Raw genomic sequence first — 11,813 nt, 5'->3', positions numbered from 1 at the left:
TAGAAAGGCTCTGGAAGCAGCAAAAAACAGCAATTATTATCCCTTCAGTTGACAGCTGCATGTTTTCAAAGTGTTTGCTATAATTGAGGAAGCTGGCTTGGACCACATCAGAAAAATGCCAGGATTGATGCTGCATTGCCAGGCAACATGTTCACTGCAGTTTGTAATACTGGTATTCAAGAATTTCTCAAATAGACCATCACTTCTCCCATTTCAGCAAAAAACGCAACAGGATCCTTTTATCAAAATATATCGGAATACTGTGACTATGCTACGAAATAAACACAAGCACTAGACTTTTTTTAGTTGACAATGCAGCCATGAGGTCTCCTTAAAACACAGAGGAAATGTCCAGTACCTTGACCAGGTCCCGTGTGCTCTGGATGTAGTCCCATAGGTCGTCCTGAGCCCAGCTCAGCTCCCGGAGGGCCGGCTCCAACTGTTGCCTCGTTCTATCCATCTCGTCTTTCACCAATCCCAGCTCTACAGCCAGGATAGTGCTGCGGAGCTGGTTGTACCATTGGGTCACCAAGGTCATGGTCTGTATGTACTGCAGGATACATTGCCACGTGAACGTCTTTTTCAACATATATCGCAGGTTAAGTTTGACGCTACGATGAAGCCACGTGGAGCCTGGTCACCCACCATGTAGAGCCTCTCCCGTTTAGAGTAGAGCTGGAGAGCTGCTTTGGGAATGTTTTGGTTCTTCAGCATGCTCAGATACTTCACCTCCCTGAGCACGGATGTCAACTGGGGACGGGCACAGAGGGAACAGGAGGAGAATTAGATGACTAAAAAGTGGACGCGTTCAGTTCATTTTGTGCTCAAGTTACATCTTCTTATTTTGTAGTAATCAGTGATGTTATTTGATGTAGACATTTAATTAATCATATTTTTATAAATGTGGAAGGACTGTCCATCATGCGTTTTACCGCTGCACAGTAGTTCAATGTATGCAACACAATTAGATTGAAAAACGGTGTAGTAATTCTTTGCTCTTACTGCAGGGCTGAAGTTGACCTGAAACAGGCCTCTGTCCGTGTCCAGTGTGAGCAGTGGTTCCTTAAGATGGCTTTGACAGACGTCCTCCAGGCCCTCGGTCCACTCTGAGAACAGCTCCTCGTCCTGCTGGTCCAGAACCTCAAGAACGCGCTCACACTTTCGGAGGACATCGTCTGCTTCTGCACACCCCAGAGGCCTGGAAGGTGGAGCGGGACGGAGGAAGGGAACGAAAAATAAAGAAAAGGTAAAACATAAATGTCATCTGCATTACAGCGCATATAATAATACAGATCAGTTGCACAGTTGTTGAGTGAGGTCATTATTTCGGAGTGGGATGAGTGCGGTTGGTCCGTACATGTGGGCCAGTTGGCAGAGGTTGCTCCGATGGGTGAGGATGCGAATCCGAAGCTCCTGCGACCATTTGAGGTTTCCGGCCACCGACGGCATGTTCTTCCCCAGGATGTTACAGCCCGACCGCAGCTGAGACACAAAGGCGGAATTAACTTGCCTGATTTACTGATTCATGTTAATACTTTTACTAAAGACGTTGATAGCTCAAATTAAAATATATGTCACATTAAACCCAGACCTCAAGGTCATAGCATTGAGGCAGCTGTCTCATCATACGGCTGCATTTTTGTATATTCTGAGGGAATTGCATAATGCAAAATTCATTGAGAATATCCTTTTTTTGTTCTGTTTCTTACCCCATCTCTGTGTCGATCAAGCATTGACTGACAGTGGTCTACGTCCTGGTTGAACATGTGTAACAGGACGTCGTAGTTCGGAGAGAACAGCTGGTGGATCTGAGGTCTCTCGAGCAGGGCGCTGAAAATCTTCAACAACTAGATTGGACATAAAATCACTGCAGTTATTTTTTTAAATATATTAAATCCCAACAAAATTACATTTCACTTACTTAACTTCTCAAATCACATGACATTTTATCACTAAACACAGCGAAGGGATTGTTTAAAGGGGGAGACGATGTAAAAGACCAACCTTAAAGGTGGACTTCAGGTTTCTGGAGTGTTGAAAGGCCAGATTGAGCACAGTCCCCAGCCTCTGGTCAAAATCTCTGTTGTGCTCCATGAAACGCCTGTAGTGGTGCACAAAATCCTAGAAACAAGAGGGCATTGGCCATGAAAGTTATGGATATTTTAGCTGATAAAGAACTGTAAGTCCACTCATCTTATCAGACAATGTTTTGTTTATGTCATTACATTTCATGATGTGCATTCATTTCTCCATGGATTAGTTGATCAGTAAATGTGTGGAATAATAACATATTTGCTAAATGCATATTATCACACAGATCAATTTCTGATTTAATTGGCTGCTTCACTCTCGTAAAAAATAGTTCCAAAATATCCAGTAAATTAAATAGAAATAATGCACTAACTGATAATAATTTGTGTCACTGATTATTACATGTTGCTTAGCAACTACTTTGGTTAACTGGTTTTCAATTACTGTCCTGCGGGGCAGAAAAATAACATCCAATTTCTTATTATTTGGCTGTGCCTACCAAAGCCACTTATAAATTCCTGTGAATCACACCCCGCGGGTTTATTGAAGACATGGCAGCGTGAGATCAAAGAAAATCACAAACTATGTCACCAAAATGTTTAGGCCTCACATCCTCAGTATAGTTCAGGGGGTCATATTTGTTCTCTCTGAGGGTCCTCCAGTGGTCATGAAACTCCTCACTGATACTGAAGACCATCTCACTGAGGACTTTCCCTCTTGATCCACCCAGTTCAACCTTCTCCAGTTTTAGAAAGTCCAGCGCTGTTGCAAAAAGTTCCTGTAGATCAAAGGAGACCAATAAATGAAGGGTCAGGGTGATAGCACCATAGTAATACTCCACTAATAATACTGAATATATGTAATATATGTATTCAGTAATACTGAATTTATGTATAGACATATATACAAAACATATATATAAAAATCATCATACAGCAGTTGATGTACATGTGATTGAAATAGTGTTGCCACGTGGACATCGCTAATCCTCCAATGAAACTAAGACATGACCGTCCACCCACGCACCTCGACCATCAGCAGCCTCTCCACGATGCGGTCCGAACGCTGGAACACAAGCGTGGCCGGAAAGTCCCAAAGCTTGACGGCCCGGCCGTGCCTGTAGTAGCTGGGAATCCGCTGCCGGTGAGAGTGAAACAGCCGCTTGAAGACGCGCAGAACTGAGATGGTTATCTGCACTCTTTCCATCCCCTCCTCGAGCTCCATCTTAAACAGCTCCTCTGGGAGGAGGTAGGCGAAGGCCTGGATTCAGACACACAATCCACGTTAGGAAGTTCTGTCTCCCTCTCGGTCACACATATACGTATATCGCCGTACCTTTTCAATGATCAGGTTGCAGAACTCCTGTAGGAGGACCACCATTCGTTGTGGGGTGCAGTAGTACTGAGAATGGCTCCAGATGAGACACAGCGTGTGGAAAAGAGGAGGCAGCAGAGCGTCTACCTGCGGCAAGCTCCTCTCCTCCAGGCTGCTGATCAGCCTCCTGAGAGGGCGTAGATACCGATCGATGTCCTCCGCTTCCACCACCGCTGACGTAACAAATAACATGATGCCAATAGGTAGGCCGTTTAAAATACTTCTAATTCACACAGTTTTGTTCTGAAATTGGCAATTCGTAGCCAGAGCGGCGCTGTGACTGCCGCGTTGCCCACATCTGCCAAAAGAGGTCGACGAAACACAAAAAGTGCAACTATGTTGTTTTTCTATTTGAGGAATGAACATTGATAATAGCTGTACACGTGTACACATGTAGCAGCACATATTGACACACTGACTGGGAAGCCTGATCTCAAAAACCTGTTCGTAAAAATGTACACGAAAATCTTGAAGATACAAATTCGTAGTGATACATACTAAATAAATACGGACTGCAACTGATGACGTCACCCTATTCAAAGTGAATGGGGACCTGCACCCCGTAAACACACTTTGTGAAGCCTAACGATGTAAAATAGACGTGTTATGATTGCATTTTTAACGAGAAATCAATGTTAAATTGTAAGAATACAATACTAACCCTAACCCCCTCAAAAAATCCAACATGGCAGAGAGACGTTCACTCAAGGGGCGTGGTTAACCACCGCCAGTTAGTATGTATTGTTACGAATTTCTATGTCAAATATTTCTTATACATTTTTACGAACAGGTTTTGGAGATCACGTTGGACTGGGAGTTTGGGCTGTGAGGACTGAATGATGCTAATCTTTAATTAGCACCGCTAAATGAGGAAGTAACCTACCCTCATTGACTTTGAGGCAAATGTCCTTGAAGGAGGAATAGTAGCTGCTCTTGACTCTCCTCAGGATCTCCATGATGTGCTCCACTTTGGGGCTCTGGATCTGAAAACGTGAAAATATTAAACAAACTTATTCTCCGTCACCACTTTGGTAGGTACACCTGAAATTCAAGAATACCTCGGATTTAAATTTGACATCATATGTGAACATTTTTGAACGATCATTAGTGGAGTGTTTATTATGTAAAAACTATTAGTGGTTAAGAAATGCGGTTTCATTTTGCAATTTGAATTGACCTTCCCCCTCCCAACTTCCACATAACCAGCGTCATACTTGTGACTGAATGCCCAGCAGGTTTTCCCTCTGAGTGGCCCAAAAGTGGAGCTCCGCACTGGGGCCGGGGTGGTCTCCTTGGTGCAGCGCGGTGCTAGAGTCTTTCTTCAGGACGTTCCATATCTGTCCAGACCACTGAACTATCAGAGTCTCTACGGAGTATAACAAGCCGTGGTCCAGTGGCCAACCGGAGGGGCTGAGGGAGACAGAGAGTATGGGCTTTGGATCATGAAAGTACAGACGGAAAATTACACATTATTCTAGTAAAGTGTCATTACAGTCACATTCCTTTGGATTTGAAACAAAAAGCATATTCAGGAAACTTCTAATACAAAGAACGTTTTCCCTTAATGTGAACGTTTTAATAGGGTATGGGGATAGGGATAACCCTAATGTGTCCTGAAATATGGTAACATTTTTGCACTTCAAGTTCAGTCGTCTTTAATTCAAATGTGCATTTGTTTTTAAATTGTTTTTAAACCTAACCTTTTTGTAAGTGTTTTTTTTTAAATACTGTAATCAGCTCAACAAGTACAAGTAACAGTGACAGTAACACGTTAGATGTTTACATGCATATTTACTTTAGCATTTATTTGATTTTATTTTATTTAGTATTGTCACTTCCTGCTACGAGTTGACCAATGAACCGGGTCATAAGATCAACATGTGTTGAGTGGTGCCTCAAGACTTTTGTTTTTTATTACAACAACAACTTTTAGCTACGAATAAAGACAGAGTAAATCATCTTTAATTCCAGCTTCTTAGCTACGCATTTCCCGGACAAAAGCTGTGTTTTTACACCATTTTTGTGTCAGAAAGGAGCAATGCAAATGACTCATCAGCCTGCACACTGACCCGAGTTCAACGTCCTGAGGCCGGGCCCTCTCCACACACAGTGGTAGGGGCAGCAGGGTCCGTCCCTCAGCGCGGCCTCTCATAGTCACCACCCGGCTCCTCAGCTTCTCCAGGTGCCGGTGGATGTCATCAGACACCACCCGCGGCCAGTCCTCGTGGTTCAGACCGTGGGACAGCGCACACACTAGCACCTATGCAGTAAGTTGCACGCAAGCTTTTTAGTGGGAGGACACTTGCACTCTATTACCAACCCAGCATGCATCTCTCCATCAAGTCCTGGCAGCACCGCACGGAGTTCGGGAAGCCAAATGTTCAAAAGCCTCATTCGTGGCTGTATTCATATTTGAGACACACACACACACACGCGCACACACACACACACACACACACACACACACACACACACACACACACACACACACACACACACACACACACACACACACGCACTGGCTGACCTCAGAGATGACAACAGGCAGGTGCTCCATGGGGTATCCAGGAACTTCCCCCAGCCACAGTTGGTGTCTGAATCCGTGAAGGGCAATTCTCTTGACGCCCTTCTTCAGCACACACAGTAGCTTGGTCTTCCACGGTGGGGACGTCTTCACAGGTGCCAAAACAAAAGTGACTTATTTCAGAGAGTGAAACCTAATGGTTATGTGAGTCCATGTCACTCTTATCGCTTGAGTTTCTCTGTTTGTCTGGTTTTTATGACAGAATGACAAGAGATTATCATTTTAGAGTTTGGTGGAATCTGCATGTCAACATATTGTCTTGTTTAATAGCTGAATAAACTTTCTTAATGTCTAATCGCGTGTGAATGATGGTGTTTGTTTGGACATTCTCTGGGTGTGAGGAATCATTTAATTAACAGCATCGTCACATCACCCAGGCAAATAGCAATGTGAATGTGAAATGTGTCTCATTGTTTGACAATCTGTACGTATGCACACTTTCTTTAGCTCGGTATAAATATATTTATATAGGTATAAATATATAGACTTTCAAACATACTGAATATATAAAACCACAGAAAAGCAATAGATGAACTGTGCCGTTCAATGTCGACTCAATGCTGTAATGTTGAATTTGCCTCCAAAATTTACTTTTTTATGGTTGTAAATGGTTGAAAACGACACGTATGGAAGCAGGTGCCTTCACTTTCAATAATCTGAGGTTGGGCCTATGTTAATTTACCTGTGGCCTCTCTGTATTTCTTACCTGAGCATCCCCTGCATGCAGTGTCCCTCCGGGTCCAGTGAAGAGCAGCAGTCTGTTGGTCCAGATGTGGTCCAGGAAATCCATAATAATCTTCTGGTTCTCCTCTGCGCCGATAAAGCGGTTCCACTTGTCCGTCTTCACCCGCAGCACACAGAAGACCTGCTCCCGAAGGAAGTCCACCCTCTCATCTGACAACACCACCCCAGCTTTGAGAGGGGGCTCCTGGGCAACACGCACTCCCGCTACGCCTCCGCTGCCCGAACCTCCACTGTTGCTGCCTGCACCGGTGGCCTCAGCCATGGGAAAAATAAACAAGTGCAATAGCACCACTACTCGCTTTGGTGTGTAGTGGATGTGAAACTAGGAAAGAGAGAAGCGAGAAGCCTTAACCCTTTTGAGCGAGATCAGAAATCTTAACGGGATGTTTCCTCACTAATAAGAATAACACACTCTATTCCGCCGTCACAGCGTTAAGTCTTTGGCCATCGGCTGGAAAAAGGATCCACAGCTTGAGCGACAGGGTAACCTGACACTGTTACACAGCGGTATGGGCTGTCTTCATTATACTGTGTGCCGGCTACTTTACCAGGTAAGCTGAGCTGCCAAGGAAGACCCAACTACAGGGACACCTTCAGCACAGGTGTTACACCTGTGATGCATGTGTAAGGTTTAAGTAAACACACTTATGGATGCAAAACGGATGTGACATTTTTTGAGGTTTTATCTTTGAATCTTTAAAATGTGGTTACTGCTGTTAAAAATAGGGAAGGATCTTCTTTCATTCTATTCATCCAAATATAGTAGAGGAGGTCTTTTCCATCCCCGTTCCTACTAACGAATGCAATGTGCAGCCTTACCACATGAGGGCAGTGTGGTACAATGGTTCTGATGGCGTCCCTAAAATATAATCCAAAGTGACCCTAGCCATGACATCCTATTACGCATGTTATGCCATATGTATGTGAAAACACGGAGGAATGGGACATTTCTGTGTTACTTGAAATATCGCAGCCATGATTAACCTTTAAAAGATCCTCCACTTTCTGCGTTTAACCTTAAAACATGAATTTAATCATATTGCCGTTTGAAAAAAGGCTGACTGGAGAAGTCAGCGCATTATTCTCACAAATTGATGGATACACAGGGTTATGCAATGCCTACAAATGGATGTTTTAAGCATCGCCTCTAAAGAATGATTAAACAGAAGTCAAATGTCCTCATCTGTAGTACTGCCTACACCGTGTAAATGCAGTTTAACCAAGATTATGCAGGATTCACATGTTCATACACCCACTTCATTTTCTACAATCACTCCCTCTTGGCTCAATGTCTGCTTTAAACAGTGGATTAAATTCACGGAATCGATTTTTCTCTTCATGTGACGTAAATATTCGTAATAGATGTGAATGACCTTTACAGGTTTACGTCTTTATTTTGAACGTTAAAGTGCTCAGCATTCATCGTCATCAGTGAACACAGTATTTCCATTGTTCACAACACTGGTCATGCCAGCCAATAATCCATGGCGGTTCTCCAAGCGAATTTGTCCTTTCTGAAATCTATAATCCCATGCCACAAACTGTTTGAATGAGTGCTTATGTGTGTGTGTGTGTGTGTGTGTGTGGTTTTGGGGAAACGCTCTTTACACTTTTCATGTTGTGTATTTGCATCATTATGCAGCTTGAATGAATGCCCTCTATGCGATATGTGCTCTGCTATCACATGGCCACAAAATTGTGAGACTGAACGTGTGGGGGCTTGTGTAGGTTTGCCTGTCCGGAGCCCGAGGCTAGTGAGGGTGTCCCCTGGGTGTCTCAAGACACACACACACACACACACACACACACACACACACACACACACACACACACACACACACACACACACTGTATTTTAGCCCATTCTGAGCCCCGCTGACAGCAGGAGCATGCTGCCCATCTCTCTGTCTGACCTCATACCCAATGTCAGCTCTGCTCTGCAGGGACGGACGGGTGGAGGCCAGGAAAAGACATCTCAGGACAGTGGAGCGGGAGAGGGAGCCAATGGAGAGACAGAAGGGAATAAGGGAGGGTGTTTAACGGTTTAGAGAATGAGGAGTGGCTGCGAGCTTACAGAATTACAGATGAGACGGAGAGTAGAGTGATGAAGGAGCAGAGGAGCCAAAGCAGAATAGCGATATGCACTTGGCCCGCTGTTGGCGATAAATATTCAAGAGAAGATCTGAACAGAGTCGTTGCTGAGTAATGCAAACAGCCGGAGTAAAAGGGCAAATCGAAAGAAATGTATCCCGAAGCAACATTTAAACTACCAGCTCTTGACTGTAGCTGAAACATCACATGTGCTTGGATGTAATATTACGCTCCAATGTTGCACCGCAAATCACCAATCCGATCCCTCAGATATTTAGTTGTAACCTGAAGTGTCGCCGTCGTTGCTTTTCTTTCTCCTCTTGTTCCTTCACCTCTCCTCCTCAATCTCTCCATTCGCCGTTTCCATGGCTACGTGTTGCTTGACAATCAGCCGGCGCTCTTGAGTCCGAAGCTTCATCCTGGCTCGCTCTGTCTCTCCCCTCAACTCCTCCTCTCCTCCTCTCCTCATCACCCCTCCCCTGTTCTCAGTCAGGGGAGAAAATTACATGTAGATGAGCTTGAGGTCCCTGTATTTTTCATCCACACACACACACACACGCGCACACACGCACACACACCACGGCGACCATCGTCTCCTCAGGCATTGGGAGTCTCGAACAAGTCCACACTTTACTTCTCTTCGCAGCCTTTTTCATTTTCTCTTGTAGTCCCTGGGGAACGTGACAGATTCATGTATTACGGGAGCAGTTGGACTCGAGGCGGCCAAAGAATGGATTAAAAAAAGGGATGGCGGAGACAAGGGATGGGGGTTGACAAAGGTGGCGAATGCATGCACGCTGTCACAGACAGACACACACGCGTAATGATCGTCTCAGAGCTTGCCTCCTGTTGCTGGCTGACTACCCACGAAACCCCAACCATGGCGGCCGATTGCCTTGTATGTGCTCGTGTGTCTTTGTGTCCAGATGGTGCTGACCAGCCGTCCCTCCCAGGCTAGATGAAGTAAATGGAGCGATTACAGTAATGACCGACACGCACATCTGTCTCACACCTATCGATGGCTGCCAGCTCTTTTGGACGCACACATACACACTCAAGCACTATTGGCTCGGATCTGTGCAGTTGATTAGAGGAATTAAACTCCATCATAATACTCACAGTTTTGCAGTTTTATTCTGATAAAATGTAAGCGGCTTGTTGACACCTCAGGCCCGTTACAAAGAGACTTCACTTTGACCCCCTCTTGGCAAGGTGACTCTGCTTTATCCCTTTCACTTTCTTGGTCTTGTGTCCGTATTCCTCTTTCCATCTCTTCTTCCCCACTGCGCTTTGCAACATTCCTCTCTCCCTCCCTTTCATCGCCCCCAATCTGCCCCTCTTCAAAAAATGACCCCTTTCGTGTCAATCCATTTTTTTCCCTTCCAGTTTTCTACATCTTTGTTGTGTTTCTCCGACCATAACTGAGTCAAGAGAGGGGGGTGAAAGGACAGGGTGTCACCAGCAAGCCCTTCTTTATCATTTCTTCCTTTTGTTCTGCAAAGGTCCCCCCCCCTCCGTCTGGACTCAGTAATATTTGAGAGGCCGGTCCGTGTACACAGGAAGGGGTTAGAGAGCACGGCCGATCTCCCAGGGTGGGTGTGTGAAATAAAATCCTGAGCTTGCTCTGCTCTTGACTTCGTATTCGTGTGCATGCGTTTGTGCTCTCGAGCTGCAGCGAAGCCCAGCAACTTGTTTTCAGGAACGCTGAGTCCTCGGCCGACCTCTTCCAGGATATGGTTCACTAAGTCACCGCTGTGTAAGAGAACACCTTTATTACACCCGGCAAAGTGCTGCAGCGTCTCCTACAAAATGTGCGGATACAGTGTTTTCTGTAAAAAAAAAGAAAAAGACTGCATTGTTCTGTGCCGTGGCGGACACAGGTAGTTTCCTCTTACAGCAAGTTCACCGGCGCGCTGCTCTCTGGAGGCTCATTGGCTTTTGCTGAGACGAGAAGAGATGCACTGGAATGCAAAACATTTACTTTATTTGGGGGTGAGGGGGGGGGCTCAGTTTGTTTTCCAGTCACACTTAAATCCTGAAGATGGGGCTGCTTCTCTATCAGGCTTCAGAGAACGTCCCACACATTTCCCTATGATTCCTCATCCTTTTGTTGCTTATGAATACCCAAATAAACGCTGGGGACACGTGCATCATGGGTGCTTTGTGTCAATAGTTGAATTGGATTTGACATAACTCCGACGTGGCCGTAAACATACTGCTCTGCTATTCACACAGATATTAGAACCCCCCAAAAAAACAGTAGAAGCATGTTTGTACAGATTTGTCCTCCGGTCTTTGGCACAGAGTGAAAGTGTTGTTTCTACTGAGTCATCTTTATTTGCTCACCTTGGAGATATTGAGACCACAAAACAAAGCAGGAAGAGAGGAAAAACACACCTGGGTACCCTCTCAGCCAAATAACAAACGACACGCGTGTGGTCGTGTCAGCTGGCGGATACATTTGGGAGCATCGTGAGGTGACTGTGGGAAAAAAAAGAGAATGACACTTTGTCTCTTTGAGTTTTACGGGAAACAAGATGACTAAAGCTCATGAGCCGAGCACTTTCACGTCGAAGACATTTACCTCCCCCCATGATGTGATTAGAGAAAGAGTAATAACCATATTGCATTCTATATATTTTTTTTTTCGCGCTCAGTGATTTAGCCAAATGGGGTGAAAGGAGCCAAATGTTTCAACAGTTCCATTAAAATATGTCTGAGAACAAAGTAGGGAATTAGACACACCGACACACTAACCGTACCACCAGCCTCCTTTCAAACGACTACATTACTTTGTCTGATTGGCCACCACAGTGCCCGGCCATTACATGTGAATATGTGCTAATGAAGGTAGACAGAGGCAAAATGATAGACTGAGATTTCACCCTGATGAATGGAATCGCAGGGCAACACAGTCTGATTGTCTGTCATTTCGCTGTCATTCATTTGCAATCATTGCAGAGGCCGGCAATTAGTTTTTACGCCGCAT

This window comes from Gasterosteus aculeatus, chromosome 3 (assembly GCF_964276395.1).
Source record: "Gasterosteus aculeatus chromosome 3, fGasAcu3.hap1.1, whole genome shotgun sequence".
In the NCBI taxonomy this organism is placed as follows: Eukaryota; Metazoa; Chordata; class Actinopteri; order Perciformes; family Gasterosteidae; genus Gasterosteus; species Gasterosteus aculeatus.
Note: the sequence above shows the minus strand (reverse complement) of the source record.